This window comes from Hyperolius riggenbachi, chromosome 1 (genome assembly GCF_040937935.1).
Source record: "Hyperolius riggenbachi isolate aHypRig1 chromosome 1, aHypRig1.pri, whole genome shotgun sequence".
NCBI classification, from domain to species: Eukaryota; Metazoa; Chordata; class Amphibia; order Anura; family Hyperoliidae; genus Hyperolius; species Hyperolius riggenbachi.
Window position 1 is genome coordinate 688,395,552 of NC_090646.1, and position 17,137 is coordinate 688,412,688.

At 54.7% G+C, this 17,137-nt stretch overlaps 2 protein-coding genes across 2 annotated transcripts in view; one reads left to right on the top strand and one right to left on the bottom strand.

The window, feature by feature from the left end:
• Window positions 1–12,302, bottom strand: part of RGP1 (RGP1 homolog, RAB6A GEF complex partner 1) — a 114,772-nt gene extending 102,470 nt beyond the window's left edge. The window contains exon 1 of the mRNA XM_068253403.1: window positions 12,258–12,302. The gene's annotated coding sequence lies outside the window, so the exon portion shown is untranslated. The remainder of the gene's footprint in view (window positions 1–12,257) is intronic.
• A 1,775-nt stretch (window positions 12,303–14,077) lies between these two features.
• The window catches only part of LOC137544704 (non-lysosomal glucosylceramidase-like), a 103,645-nt gene continuing 100,585 nt past the window's right edge, over window positions 14,078–17,137 (top strand). The window contains exon 1 of the mRNA XM_068265800.1: window positions 14,078–14,422. The gene's annotated coding sequence lies outside the window, so the exon portion shown is untranslated. The remainder of the gene's footprint in view (window positions 14,423–17,137) is intronic.

Here is a 17,137-nt window from a genome sequence, read left to right on the forward strand (position 1 = left end):
TGACTATCCAGCAGAGGGCACTCTCATACTGGGCGCATATACAGAACAGCAGCCCCAGCACTTACCACCATAAAGCCTCACTGAGCCAGGGGGGCGAGGCCATATCACTATGGCTGACTATCCAGCAGAGGGCGCTCTCATACTGGGCGCATATACAGAGCAGCAGCCCCACCACTTACCACCATAAAGCCTCACTGAGCCAGGGGGGCGAGGCCATACCACTATGGCTGACTATCCAGCAAAGGGCGATCTCATACTGGGCGCATATACAGAGCAGCAGCCCCAGCACTTGCCACCATAAAGCCTTACAGAGCCAGGGGGGGCGAGGCCATACCACTATGGCTGACTATCCAGCAGAGGGCACTCTCATACTGGATGCACATAGAGAGCAGCAGCCCCAGCACTTACCATCATAAAGCCTCACTGAGCCAGGGAGCCGAGGCTATACCACTATGGTTGACTATCCAGCAGAGGGCGCTCTCATACTGGGCGCATATACAGAGCAGCAACCCCAGCACTTACCACCATCAAGGCTCACAGAGCCAGGGGGACGAGGCCATACCACTATGGCTGACTATCCAGCAGAGGGCGCTCTCATACTGGGCGAATATACAGAGCAGCAGCCCCAGCACTTACCACCATAAAGCCTCACGGAGCCAGGGGGGCGAGGCCATACCACTATGGCTGACTATCCAGCAGAGGGCGCTCTCATACTGGGCGCATATACAGAGCAGCAGCCCCATCACTTACCACCATAAAGCCTCACTGAGCCAGGGGGGTGAGGCCATACCACTATGGCTGACTATCCAGCAGAGGGCACTCTCATACTGGGTGCACATACAGAGCAGCAACCCCAGCACTTACCACCATAAAGCCTCACTGAGCCAGGGGAGCGAGGCCATACCACTATGGCTGACTATCCAGCAGAGGGTGCTCTCATACTGGGCACACATACAGAGCAGCAGCCCGGCACTTACCACCATAAAGCCTCACTGAGCCAGGGGGGCAAGGCCATACCACTATGGCTGACTATCCAGCAGAGGGCGCTCTCATACTGGGCGCACATACAGAGCAGCAACTCCAGCACTTACCACCATAAAGCCATACTGAGCAAGGGGGGCGAGGCCATACCACTATGGCTGACTATCCAGCAGAGGGCGCTCTCATACTGGGCGCATATACAGGAGCAGCAACCCCAGCACTTACCACCATAAAGCCTCACTGAGCCAGGGGGCAAGGCCATAAGATACCACTATGGCTGACTATCCAGCAGAGGGCACTCTCATACTGGGCGCATATACAGAGCAGCGGCCCTAGCACTTACCACTATAAAGCCTCACTGAGCCAGGGGAGCGAGGCCATACCACTATGGCTGACTATCCAGCAGAGGGCGCTCTCATACTGGGCGCATATACAGGAGCCGCAACCCCTGCACTTACCACCATAAAGCCTCACTGAGCCAGGGGGGGGTGAGGTTATACCACTATGGCTGACTATCCAGCAGAGGGCACTCTCATACTGGGCGCATATACAGAGCAGCTGCCGTGGCATTTACCATCATAAAGCCTCACTGAGCCAGGGGGGTGAGGCCATACCACTATGGCTGACTATCCAGCAGAGAGCGCTCTCATACTGGGCGCATATACAGAGCAGCAGCCCCAGCACTTACCACCATAAAGCCTCACTGAGCCAGGGGGGCGAGGCCATACCACTATGGCTGACTATCCAGCAGAGGGCGCTCTCATACTGGGCGCATATACAGAGCAGCAGCCCCAGCACTTACCACCATAAAGCCTCACTGAGCCAGGGGGGCGAGGCCATACCACTATGGCTGACTATCCAGCAGAGGGCGCTCTCATACTGGGCACATATACAGAGCAGCATCCCCAGCACTTACCACAATAAAGCCTCACTGAGCAAGGGGGGGCGAGGCCATACCACTATGGCTGACTATCCAGCAGAGGGCGCTCTCATACTGGGCACACATACAGAGCAGCAGTACCAGCACTTACCACCATAAAGCCTCACTGAGCCAGGGGGGCGAGGCCATACCACTATGGCTGACTATCCAGCAGAGGGCGCTCTCATACTGGGCACATATACAGAGCAGCAGCCCCAGCACTTACCACCATAAAGACTCACTGAGCCAGGGGAGCGAGGCCATTCCACTATGGCTGACTATCCAGCAGAGGGCACTCTCATACATGACACACATACAGAGCAGTAACCCCGGCACTTACCACCATAAAGCCTCACTGAGCCAGGGGGGCGAGGCCATACCACTATGGCTGACTATCCAGCAGAGGGCGCAATCATACCGGGCGCATATACAGAGCAGAAGCCCCAGCACTTACCACCATAAAGCCTCACTGAGCCAGGGGGGTGAGGCCATACCACTATGGCTGAATATCCAGCAGAGGACGCTCTCATACTGGGCACATATACAGAGCAGCAGCCCCAGCACTTACCACCATAAAGCCTCACTGAGCCAGGGGGATGAGGCCATACCACTATGGCTGACTATCCAGCAGAGGGCGCTCTCATACTGGCCCATATACAGAGCAGCAGCCCCAGCACTTACCACCATAAAGCCTCACTGAGCCAGGGAGCCGAGGCCATACCACTATGGCTGACTATCCAGCAGAGGGCACTCTCATACTGGGCGCATATACAGAGCAGCTGCCGTGGCATTTACCATCATAAAGCCTCACTGAGCCAGGGGGGTGAGGCCATACCACTATGGCTGACTATCCAGCAGAGGGCGCTATCATACTGGGCGCATATACAGAGCAGCAGCCCCAGCACTTACCACCATAAAGCCTCACTGAGCCAGGGGGGCGAGGCCATACCACTATGGCTGACTATCCAGCAGAGGGCGCTCTCACACTGGGCGCATATACAGAGCAGCAGCCCCAGCACTTACCACAATAAAGCCTCACTGAGCCAGGGGGGGCGAGGCCATACCACTATGGCTGACTATCCAGCAGAGGGCGCTCTCATACTGGGCACATATACAGAGCAGCAGCCCCAGCACTTACCACCATAAAGCCTCACTGAGCCAGGGGAGCGAGGCCATACCACTATGGCTGACTATCCAGCAGAGGGCGCAATCATACCGGGCGCATATACAGAGCAGAAGCCCCAGCACTTACCACCATAAAGCCTCACTGAGCCAGGGGGGCGAGGCCATACCACTACGGCTGACTATCCAGCAGAGGGCACTCTCATACTGGGCACATATACAGAGCAGCAGCCCCAGCACTTACCACAATAAAGCCTCACTGAGCCAGGGGGATGAGGCCATACCACTATGGCTGACTATCCAGCAGAGGGCGCTCTCATACTGGCCCATATACAGAGCAGCAGCCCCAGCACTTACCACCATAAAGCCTCACTGAGCCAGGGAGCCGAGGCCATACCACTATGGCTGACTATCCAGCAGAGGGCGCTCTCATACTGGGCGCATATACAGAGCAGCAGTACCAGCACTTACCTCCATAAAGCCTCACTGAGCCAGGGGGGGGTAAGGCCATACCACTATGGCTGACTATCCAGCAAAGGGCGCTCTCATACTGGGCGCATATACAGAGCAGCAGTCCCAGCACTTACCACCATAAAGCCTCACTGAGCCAGGGGGGGGGGGGCGAGGTCATACCACTATGGCTGACTATCCAGCAGAGGGCACTCTCATACTGGGCGCACACATACAGAGCAGCAGCCCCAGCACTTACCACCATAAAGCCTCACTGAGCCAGAGGGGCGAGGCCATACCACTATGACTGACTATCCAGCAGAGGGCGCTCTCATACTGGGCGCATATACAGAGCAGCAGAACCAGCACTTACCACCATAAAGCCTCACTGAACCAGGGGGGCGAGGCCATACCACTATGTCTGACTATCCAGCAGAGGGCGCTCTCATACTGGGCGCATATACAGAGCAGCAGCCCCAGCACTTACCACCATAAAGCCTCACTGAACCAGGACGGCCAGGCCATACCACTATGGCTGACTATCCAGCAGAGGGCGCTCTCATACTGGGCGCACACATACAGAGCAGCAGCCCCAGCACTTACCACCATAAAGCCTCACTGAGCCAGGGGAGCGAGGCCATACCACTATGGCTGACTATCCAGCAGAGGGCACTCTCATACTGGGCGCATATACAGAGCAGCAACCCCAGCACTTACCACCATAAAGCCTCACTGAGCCAGGGGGGCAAGGCCATAAGATACCACTATGGCTGACTATCCAGCAGAGGGCACTCTCATACTGGGCGCATATACAGAGCAGCAACCCCAGCACTTACAACCATAAAGCCTCAATGAGCCAGGGGGGCGAGGACATACCACTATGGCTGACTATCCAGCAGAGGGCGCTCTCATACTGGGCGCATATACAGAGCAGCAACCCTAGCACTTACCACCATAAAGCCTCACTGAGCCAGGGGGGCGAGGCCATACCACTATGGCTGACTATCCAGCAGAGGGCACTCTCATACTGGGCGCATATACAGAGCAGCAGCCCTAGCACTTACCACCATAAAGCCTCACTGAGCCAGGGGGGCGAGGCCATACCACAATGGCTGACTATCCAGCAGAGGGCACTCTCATACATGACACACATACAGAGCAGTAACCCCGGCACTTACCACCATAAAGCCTCACTGAGCCAGGGGGGCGAGGCCATACCACTATGGCTGACTATCCAGCAGAGGGCACTCTCATACTGGGCGCATATACAGAGCAGCAACCCCAGCACTTACCACCATAATGCCTCACTGGGCCAGGGGAGCGAGGCCATACCACTATGGCTGACTATCCAGCAGAGGGCGCTCTCATACTGGGCACACATACAGAGCAGCAGCCCTAGCACTTACCACCATAAAGCCTCACTGAGCCAGGGGGGGGGGGCGAGGCCATACCACAATGGCTGACTATCCAGCAGAGGGCGCTCTCATACTGGGTGCATATACAGAGCAGTAACCCCAGCACTTACCACCATGAAGCCTCACTGAGCCAGGGGGGCGAGGCCATACCACAATGGCTGACTATCCAGCAGAGGGCACTCTCATACTGGGCGCATATACAGAGCAGCAGCCCCAGCACTTACCACCATAAAGCCTCACTGAGCCAGGGTGGCGAGGCCATACCACTATGGCTGACTATCCAGCAGAGGGCGCTCTCATACTGGGTGCATATACAGAGCAGCAGTCCTAGCACTTACCACCATAAAGCCTCACTGAGCCAGGGGGGCGAGGCCATACCACTATGGCTGACTATCCAGCAGAGGGCGCTCTCATACTGGGTGCATATACAGAGCAGCAGCCCCAGCACTTACCACAATAAAGCCTCACTGAGCCAGGGGGGGGCGAGGCCATACCACTATGGCTGACTATCCAGCAGAGGGCGCTCTCATACTAGGTGCATATACAGAGCAGCAGCCCAGCACTTACCACCATAAAGCCTCACTGAGCCAGGGGGACGAGGCCATACCACTATGGCTGACTATCCAGCAGAGGGCGCTCTCATACTGGGCGTATATACAGAGCAGCAGCCCCAGCACGTACCACCATAAAGCCTCACTGAGCCAGGGGAGCAAGGCCATACCACTATGGCTGACTATCCAGCAGAGGGCGCTCTCATACTGGGCGCATATACAGAGCAGCAACCCCAGCACTTACCACCATAAAGCCTCACTGAGCCAGGGGGGCGAGGCCATACCACTATGGCTGACTATCCAGCAGAGGGCGCTCTCATACTGGGCGCATATACAGAGCAGCAGCCCCATCACTTACCACCATAAAGCCTCACTAAGCCAGGGGGGCGAGGCCATACCACGCGCTCTCAAGCAAAGCAACAGCAGCCAGCTCAGCCAAGACCACCAACACAGGCTGACAAAAGCCCAAATAAAACAGACTATAGAAAGCTGCAAGGACCGATACATAGAGGAATGGAGAAGTGACATAAAGAATTCCCAGAAACTCACTATCTACCAATCACTACAGAGGGAGTACACAATGGCTCCATATCTGGGGAGGCTACATCACCACAAAGACAGACAGGTCTTGAGTTTGTACCGTCTGAGTGCCCACAGCCTGGAGATAGAGACAGGATGACACAGACAGACATGGAAGCCCCGGGAGGAGAGACTGTGCAGGCAATGCGACCAGGAGGTCTTGGAGGATGAGGCCCACTTCCTGCTACACTGCAGCAAATATGCACCTGTGAGGACCGCCCACTTCCAGAGACTCTCCGCCCACAGCCTGGAGATAGAGACAGGATGACACAGACAGACAAGGAAGCCCCGGGAGGAGAGACTGTGCAGGCAATGTGACCAGGGGGTCCTGGAGGATGAGGCCCACTTCCTGCTACACTTCAGCAAATACGCACCTGTGAGGACCGCCCACTTCCAGAGACTCTCCGCCCACAGCCTGGAGATAGAGACAGGGCGGCACAGACAGACATGGAAGCCCCGGGAGGAGAGACTGTGCAGACAATGCGACCAGGGGGCCTTGGAGGATGAGGCCCACTTCCTGCTACACTGCAGCAAATATGCACCTGTGAAGACTGCCCACTTCCTGAGACTCTCTGCCCACAGCCTGGAGATAGAGACAGGGTGCCACAGACAGACATGGAAGCCCCGGGAGGAGAGACTGTGCAGACAATGCGACCAGAAGGTCCTGAAGGATGAGGCCCACTTCCTGCTACACTGCAGCAAATACGCACCTGTAAGGACCACCCACTTCCAGAGACTCTCCGCCCACAGCCTGGAGATAGAGACAGGGCGGCACAGACAGACATGGAAGCCCCGGGAGGAGAGACTGTGCAGGCAATGTGACCAGGGGGTCCTGGAGGATGAGGCCCACTTCCTGCTACACTGCAGCAAATACACACCTGTGAGGACCACCCACTTCCAGAGACTCTCCGCCCACAGCCTGGAGATAGAGACAGGACGACACAGACAGACATGGAAGCCCCGGGAGGAGAGACTGTGCAGGCAATGTGACCAGGGGGTCCTGGAGGATGAGGCCCACTTCCTGCTACACTGCAGCAAATACGCACCTGTGAGGACCGCCCACTTCCAGAGACTCTCCGCCCACATCCAGGAGATAGAGACAGGGCGGCACAGACAGACATGGAAGCCCCGGGAGGAGAGACTGTGCAGGCAATGTGACCAGGGGGTCCTGGAGAATGAGGCCCGCTTCCTGCTACACTGCAGCAAATACGCACCTGTGAGGACCGCCTACTTCCAGAGACTCTCCACCCACAGCCTGGAGGTAGAGACAGGGCGACACAGACAGACATGGAAGCCCCGGGAGGAGAGACTGTGCAGGCAATGTGACCAGGGGGTCCTGGAGGATGAGGCCCACTTCCTGCTACACTGCAGCAAATACGCACCTGTGAGGACCGCCCACTTCCTGAGACTCTCCACCCACAGCCTGGAGGTAGAGACAGGATGGCACAGACAGACATGGAAGCCCTGGGAGGAGAGACTGAGCAGGCAATGTGACCAGGGGGTCCTGGAGGATGAGGCCCACTTCCTGCCACACTACAGCAAATACGCACCTGTGAGGACCGCCCACTTCCAGAGACTCTCCGCCCATAGCCTGGAGATAGAGACAGGGCGACACAGACAGACATGGAAGCCCCGGGAGGAGAGATTGTACAGGCAATGTGACCAGGGGGCCCTGGAGGATGAGGCCCACTTCCTGCTACACTGCAGCAAATACGCACCTGTGAGGACTGCCCACTTCCAGAGACTCTCCGCCCACAGCCTGGAGATAGAGACAGGATGGCACAGACAGACATGGAAGCCCCGGGAGGAGAGACTGTGCAGGCAATGTGACCAGGGGGCCCTGGAGGATGAGGCCTGCTTCCTGCTACACTGCAGCAAATACGCACCTGTGAGGACCGCCCACTTCCAGAGAATCTCCGCCCACATCCAGGAGATAGAGACAGGGCAGCACAGACAGACATGGAAGCCCCGGGAGGAGAGACTGTGCAGGCAATGTGACCAGGGGGCCCTGGAGGATGAGGCCCACTTCCTGCTACACTGCAGCAAATACGCACCTGTGAGGACCACCCACTTCCAGAGACTCTCCGCCCACAGCCTGGAGATAGAGACAGGACGACACAGACAGACATAGAAGCCCCGGGAGGAGAGACTGTGCAGGCAATGTGACCAGGGGGTCCTGGAGGATGAGGCCCACTTCCTGCTACACTGCAGCAAATACGCACCTGTGAGGACCGCCCACTTCCAGAGACTCTCCGCCCACATCCAGGAGATAGAGACAGGGCGGCACAGACAGACATGGAAGCCCCGGGAGGAGAGACTGTGCAGGCAATGTGACCAGGGGGTCCTGGAGGATGAGGCCCACTTCCTGCTACACTGCAGCAAATACGCACCTGTGAGGACCGCCCACTTCCAGAGACTCTCCGCCCACATCCAGGAGATAGAGACAGGGCGGCACAGACAGACATGGAAGCCCCGGGAGGAGAGACTGTGCAGGCAATGTGACCAGGGGGCCCTGGAGGATGAGGCCCACTTCCTGCTACACTGCAGCAAATACGCACCTGTGAGGACCGCCCACTTCCAGAGACTCTCCGCCCACAGCCTGGAGATAGAGACAGGGCGCCACAGACAGACATGGAAGCCCCGGGAGAAGAGACTGTGCAGACAATGTGACCAGGGGGTCCTGGAGGATGAGGCTCACTTCCTGCTACACTGCAGCAAATATGCACCTGTGAGGACCGCCCACTTCCAGAGACTCTCCGCCCACAGCCTGGAGATAGAGACATGGGACGACACAGACAGACATGAAAGCCCCGGGAGGAGAGACTGTGCAGACAATGTGACCAGGGGGTCCTGGAGGATGAGGCCCACTTCCTGCTACACTGCAGCAAATACGCACCTGTGAGGACCGCCCACTTCCTGAGACTCTCCACCCACAGCCTGGAGGTAGAGACAGGATGGCACAGACAGACATGGAAGCCCTGGGAGGAGAGACTGAGCAGGCAATGTGACCAGGGGGTCCTGGAGGATGAGGCCCACTTCCTGCCACACTACAGCAAATACGCACCTGTGAGGACCGCCCACTTCCAGAGACTCTCCGCCCATAGCCTGGAGATAGAGACAGGGCGACACAGACAGACATGGAAGCCCCGGGAGGAGAGATTGTACAGGCAATGTGACCAGGGGGCCCTGGAGGATGAGGCCCACTTCCTGCTACACTGCAGCAAATACGCACCTGTGAGGACCGCCCACTTCCAGAGACTCTCCGCCCACAGCCTGGAGATAGAGACAGGATGGCACAGACAGACATGGAAGCCCCGGGAGGAGAGACTGTGCAGGCAATGTGACCAGGGGGCCCTGGAGGATGAGGCCTGCTTCCTGCTACACTGCAGCAAATACGCACCTGTGAGGACCGCCCACTTCCAGAGAATCTCCGCCCACATCCAGGAGATAGAGACAGGACAGCACAGACAGACATGGAAGCCCCGGGAGGAGAGACTGTGCAGGCAATGTGACCAGGGGGTCCTGGAGGATGAGGCCCACTTCCTGCTACACTGCAGCAAATACGCACCTGTGAGGACCGCCCACTTCCAGAGACTCTCCGCCCACAGCCTGGATTTTACCTCCACAGATGAGGAGCGGAAACTCTACATCCTACTGGGGGAGGAGGAAACAACCGTGCAAATAGCTGCCCGATATGTCACAGCCTGCCACCAACTGAGAGGAACATGATGCCACATGGACTGTATATCCCCCAATACCCCCCTATGGACTGTATATCCCAGTCCCCCATGCTGCCCCTTACATCATCCACACACCTATGGACTATATACCCCAACCCCCTATATCCTTCCCTATTCCCCCAATACCCCCCTATGGACTGTATATCCCAGCCCCCCATACTGTCCCTTACATCCTCCACACACCTATGGACTATATACCCCAACCCCCTATATCCTTCCCTTATTCCCCCAATACCCCCCTATGGACTGTATATCCCAGCCCCCCATACTGTCCCTTACATCCTCCACACACCTATGGACTATATACCCCAACCCCCTATATCCTTCCCTTATTCCCCCAATACCCCCCTATGGACTGTATATCCCAGCCCCCCATACTGTCCCTTACATCCTCCACACACCTATGGACTATATACCCCAACCCCCTATATCCTTCCCTTATTCCCCCAATACCCCCCTATGGACTGTATATCCCAGCCCCCCATACTGTCCCTTACATCCTCCACACACCTATGGACTATATACCCCAACCCCCTATATCCTTCCCTTATTCCCCCAATACCCCCCTATGGACTGTATATCCCAGCCCCCCATACTGTCCCTTACATCCTCCACACACCTATGGACTATATACCCCAACCCCCTATATCCTTCCCTTATTCCCCCAATACCCCCCTATGGACTGTATATCCCAGCCCCGTATACTGTCCCTTACATCCTCCACACACCTATGGACTATATACCCCAACCCCCTATATCCTTCCCTTATTCCCCCAATACCCCCCTATGGACTGTATATCCCAGCCCCCCATACTGTCCCTTACATCCTCCACACACCTATGGACTATATACCCCAACCCCCTATATCCTTCCCTTATTCCCCCAATACCCCCCTATGGACTGTATATCCCAGCCCCCCATACTGTCCCTTACATCCTCCACACACCTATGGACTATATACCCCAACCCCCTATATCCTTCCCTTATTCCCCCAATACCCCCCTATGGACTGTATATCCCAGCCCCCCATACTGTCCCTTACATCCTCCACACACCTATGGACTATATACCCCAACCCCCTATATCCTTCCCTTATTCCCCCAATACCCCCCTATGGACTGTATATCCCAGCCCCCCATACTGTCCCTTACATCCTCCACACACCTATGGACTATATACCCCAACCCCCTATATCCTTCCCTTATTCCCCCAATACCCCCCTATGGACTGTATATCCCAGCCCCCCATACTGTCCCTTACATCCTCCACACACCTATGGACTATATACCCCAACCCCCTATATCCTTCCCTTATTCCCCCAATACCCCCCTATGGACTGTATATCCCAGCCCCCCATACTGTCCCTTACATCCTCCACACACCTATGGACTATATACCCCAACCCCCTATATCCTTCCCTTATTCCCCCAATACCCCCCTATGGACTGTATATCCCAGCCCCCCATACTGTCCCTTACATCCTCCACACACCTATGGACTATATACCCCAACCCCCTATATCCTTCCCTTATTCCCCCAATACCCCCCTATGGACTGTATATCCCAGCCCCCCATACTGTCCCTTACATCCTCCACACACCTATGGACTATATACCCCAACCCCCTATATCCTTCCCTTATTCCCCCAATACCCCCCTATGGACTGTATATCCCAGCCCCCCATACTGTCCCTTACATCCTCCACACACCTATGGACTATATACCCCAACCCCCTATATCCTTCCCTTATTCCCCCAATACCCCCCTATGGACTGTATATCCCAGCCCCGTATACTGTCCCTTACATCCTCCACACACCTATGGACTATATACCCCAACCCCCTATATCCTTCCCTTATTCCCCCAATACCCCCCTATGGACTGTATATCCCAGCCCCCCATACTGTCCCTTACATCCTCCACACACCTATGGACTATATACCCCAACCCCCTATATCCTTCCCTTATTCCCCCAATACCCCCCTATGGACTGTATATCCCAGCCCCCCATACTGTCCCTTACATCCTCCACACACCTATGGACTATATACCCCAACCCCCTATATCCTTCCCTTATTCCCCCAATACCCCCCTATGGACTGTATATCCCAGCCCCCCATACTGTCCCTTACATCCTCCACACACCTATGGACTATATACCCCAACCCCCTATATCCTTCCCTTATTCCCCCAATACCCCCCTATGGACTGTATATCCCAGCCCCCCATACTGTCCCTTACATCCTCCACACACCTATGGACTATATACCCCAACCCCCTATATCCTTCCCTTATTCCCCCAATACCCCCCTATGGACTGTATATCCCAGCCCCCCATGCTGCCCCTTACATCCTCCACACACCTATGGACTATATACCCCCCTATGGACTGTATACCCCAACCCCCTATATCCTTCCCTTATTCCCCCCCCCTCCATGTTAATGGTAAATGTATTTGCTGCTGCCAATAAAGCTTTTTGAATACACAGAGATCTCTCACCACAGCTGAGGCCTCTTCAGGTGACCCGGAAGTGTCTCCCGCAGCCTGGCCCCGCCCTCCTATTCTAATAATACACGCGCGCCGGGTGTATGTAGCGTGCTGGCCCCGCCCTCCTATTAGCATATAACACGAGTGCTGTGTGTATGTAGCGTGCTGGCCCCGCCTCCCTATTAGCATATAACACGAGCGCCTGGTGTACGCAGCGTGAGGCCCCGCCCCCTATTAGAATAATACATGAGCGCCGGGTGTACGCAGCGTGCTGCCCCGCCCCCCTATTAGAATAATACATGAGCGCCGGGTGTACGTAGCGTGCTGGCCCCGCCCTCCCTATTAGCATATAACACGAGCGCTGGGTGTATATAGCGTGCTGGCCCCGCCCTCCTATTAGCATAAGCGCCTGGTGAACGTAGCGTGCTGGCCCCGCCCTCCTATTAGCATATGAGACGAGCGCTGGGTGTACGCAGCGTGCTGGCCCCGCCTCCCTATGAGCATATAACACGAGCGCTGTGTATATAATATGCAGCGTGCTGGCCCCGCCTCTGTGCTCGGCACGCGCTGTGCAGGGGGCGGGGCGGCCGCCATGTATCCGGAGCCCGGGCAGTGCGGGGCGGGCTCACACATGATGGCGGGCGGGCCGGAGACAGCAGTGCGGGGGGCGGGGCGGAGCTCTGCTGCATGGAAGGAGTGCTGTGTGTATGCGGCGGAGAGCCCACCGGCCACTGACAGCGGCGTACAGGAGGAGGGGGCGCCGGGAGGGGGCGGGGAGAGCCAGATACTGAGAGGGGGAGGGTCCTATTATACTGAGGGGACCTGATACTGGGAGGAGCAGAGATATAGGGGGACTACTATACTGGGGAGCAGGGATACTGGGGGACAGAGATATAGGGGGACCTGATACTGGGGAACCATTATACTGGGGAGACACTAATACAGGGGGGCAGGCATACTGTGTGAACCCTAATATTGGGGAACAGAGATCCAGGGGAAGGGATACTGGGGTCCCGATACTGGGGGACAGAGATAGTGGAGAACAGGGATACTGAGGGACAGAGATACAGGAGGGACCTAATACTGGAGGGAAGGGATACAAGGAAGACACTGATACTGGGGGACAGAGATACTGGGGGACAGAGATACCGGGGGACAGAGATACAGGAACCCCTGATACTGGGGACAGGGACACAGGAGGGTCCCGATACTGGGGGACAGAGATACCGGGGGACAGAGATACAGGAACCCCTGATACTGGGGACAGGGACACAGGAGGGTCCCGATACTGGGGGACAGAGATAGTGGAGAACAGGGATACTGAGGGACAGAGATACAGGAGGGACCTAATACTGGGGGACAGGGACACAGGAGGGTCCCAATACTGGGGGACAGAGATACAGGAAGCCCTGATACTGGGGGGCAGGGACACAGGAGGGCCCCAATACTGGGGGACAGAGATACCGGGGGCAGGGGTACTGGGGGACTGATACGGGAGGAGGGCAGGGGTACTGGGGGACCCTGATACTGAGGGACAGAGATACAGGAGGGACCTAATACTGGAGGGAAGGGATACAGGGGAGACACTGATACCAGGGGACAGAGAAACCGGGGGACAGAGATACACGAAGCCCTGATACTGGGGGGCAGGGACACAGGAGGGCCCCAATACTGGGGGACAGAGATACAGGAAGCCCTGATACTGGGGGGCAGGGACACAGGAGGGCCCCAATACTGGGGGACAGAGATACCGGCGGCAGGGGTACTGGGGGACAGATACGGGAGGGGGGCAGAGATACAGGAGGGGGACCCTGATACTGGGGGACAGGGATATAGGGGGATTTTAGTAGAGTAATATTAATAATATGGTGAGAAGAGAGAGACTACATGACTGGAGTTGGAGAGCATTGCCTGTACAGGGTCACGGACTAGTGTGCTCGATGACTCCATGGACATAGACTTTGGAGTATGATGGGTAGCTGGATGTTGTGTGAAGAGCCTACAGACTGGTAGAGACACACGGTGGACCTGCTATGAGCTCCTCACTGTCCAGTAGCTCTTCCATCATGTCCTTCGGCCTCCATCATGTCTGCTGAGACCACCTGGAGACCCGAGGAGGGAGACCACAGGAGGAGATCATCTGTGCCAAACTCAGTGCCCGTCCCGTGTGCCAAACTGTAAGCAGCGCTCCTCATTACCTTCTACTGAATGTCTACTGCAGGTGTCCATGAATGATACAAACTTACACATCTATGTCAAAAACAGTGAAGTGAGTGAATATACTTTGAATGAATACTTTAGGTAACCCCCGTATTACTTACACTGAGCAAAAATATAAATGCCACACGTCTGGAGTTGCTCCCATTTTGCTGGAGCTGACCTCAAGATCTGAAACATTTTCTACATCCGCAAAACACCCGTTACTGTCAAATATGGGGCTTGAGTCACTAACCCGTGAGACCTCCAATCAAGGCTGTTTTCGCGTAAAAATTCGCGAAAATGTGCATGAAACCGGCCGTGATATGAGTTATCAAGGTATAGTGAATTAAGCCCCTTGTCCGTAAATCTGTGTTAGTGAGCACTTTGCCGAGATAATCCCTCCCACCTCATGGGTGTGGCATATCAAGCTGCTGATTAGACCGGATGAATACAATCAGAATCCGTTTATTATCACCAAGCATGACTGGGTCATACCTGGAATTGGGTTTGGCAACACCTGTGCATTATGACAAGTAATATACAATGGCAGTAAGAATTGGCCTCAATTCACTAAGATCATGCTAGAGATAATAAGGCAAGAGAAAACTTACCTCCACACAGTGAGAGAGTTATCTTATCTCTTCATTCCTTAAGTTACCTCTCCTGTAGTTAATTTACCTCCTCTGTAGTTAATTTACCTCCTCTGTAGTTATTTTCACACGCAGTTAATTAACAGCCTGTCTTTAACTCTGGAGTTATTTTAAGGATTGGAGAGTTAATTTAAAGACAGAAGAGGTAACTTTAGGCTTGCCTGAGGTAAAATGTTTCCTGAATACTACATGCCTTATCACCATGGTAACAACTCTAGAAGAGTTATTAAAGACAGGAGATAAGTTTAGTGAATTGAGGCGTCAGCTCATGCAGTTTGAGAGACACCAGCATTTATCCACAGATAACAGTAGCAGTACACAACGAGTATACAAGACAGTGACATTTAACAGTGCATCAGCAGCAGAGAACAGACAGCTACGACCTAAGGGAGGGGGGGCACTGCAAGGGAGGGGGAGTTCAAGAGTCTGACAGCGGCAGGGAAAAAGTGTTCATTCGTCTTGTAGTCTTGTCGGTGATTGCCCGGGGTCTCCGGCCCGATTTGAGCCGCCTGAAGAAGCTTGTGGCCTGGGTGGGAGTGGTCAGCAGCATTTTCAATGCCCTAGAGTGCAGTCTGGTGTTATAGATGAGGGCTAAAAGAGGGAGCCGTTTCCAAATAATTCATTCTGCTTAACTGATGACCCTCTGAATTTTGTATCTATCACTGGCTGAAGAGCTGACATACCAGACCAGAATTGACGAGCAGGGGACCGACTCGATGGTGGCAGAGTAGAAGGTCCTCAGAAGTTCCTGGGACAAGATGAACTTCTTAAGTTGGTGAAGGCAGAAGATCCTTTGCTGCACCTTCTTCTGGGTTGTGGTGGTGTTTGCCCGCCAGGTCAGGTCCTTGGAGATATTAATGCCCAGGAGGCAGATGCTGGGTACCCTTGCGACCTCAGTGCCATCGATGTCAATAGTTGTACTTCTCGGACAGCGCACCTATCTTGCTTCAGCAGCTGTGCCAGGTCTAGTCCATGTGACTAGTACAGACTTGATGTAGACAACAAACAAAAAGTGACCAATTCTTAAAAAGCAGGGTATTTATTCACAAAAAAAGGGTGAATAAAAAAAAGCCATGACATCCGGACTTCCAGTGCTATCACTTGATAAAACGGTTGATCCGTTCGAAACGGTGACAGTCCGTTGTGAGCAGAATGTATAAAGGTGCTTGCCCAGACGAAGCTGCGCATTAGAGGCAGCGAATCGCGACGGCGTTTGCGGGGCACACCTTTCCCTTGCCTGATCCTCATCCCCCCCCCCCCCCCCCCCCCGGTAAGCTGCAGCCTCATTTCTTTGCTTTTCACACCACCTTCATACACATGGTTGTTTCCATTATTGTATTCTTGCATGCTGGTTCTCTCACTCTTCCATGGATGGTCCTCTGTACTCCACCATCCTCTGATGTTATTATGCACAGTACATCATTTATATTTATTTTCAGTATTGTATGAGTGCGGCTGACACCTTGTCTGGGGGTCTTTGGATTACTACCTCATATTTATTCGATTAACTATTTAGGAACCTGCATTATTTACTATTATCATGGAGTGCCCCACTGTTCGTTGTTTTTAGTGTTTTTATTGATTTTTTTGTACTGAATAAAGATTCATTAAATTGTTGATACATTGATTGAGTGGTGCGGTTTCATAGGGAATTACCTGTTCTTGTTTTGTGTATACGATTAATTAGTTCCTTTCTGCACACACTCTCGGGTTACTCACCCATATTTTATGGTATAGTGGATGGTGCTTGCCCATAATTTTGGTGGTTTTTCTGTTTGCTCTGTACGTGAACTGGAGTGGGCCCAGTTTGTCCAGTGTGGTGGGCTTGAGGAGGGACAGGTCCACTCTCTCAAAGGTCTTCATGATGACTGATGTTAGGGCCACAAGCCTGACGTTGTTTAGGTCTGGAGCCCCTTGCTTTTTCGGTTCAGGTATGATGGTACATTTTTTTGAAGCATGTGGGGACCTTTCCTTCCCTGAGGGACTTTGCAAAGTTGGGGGTGAGGATGGGGGCCAGCTGACGTGAGCTTCAGGCATGCTGGT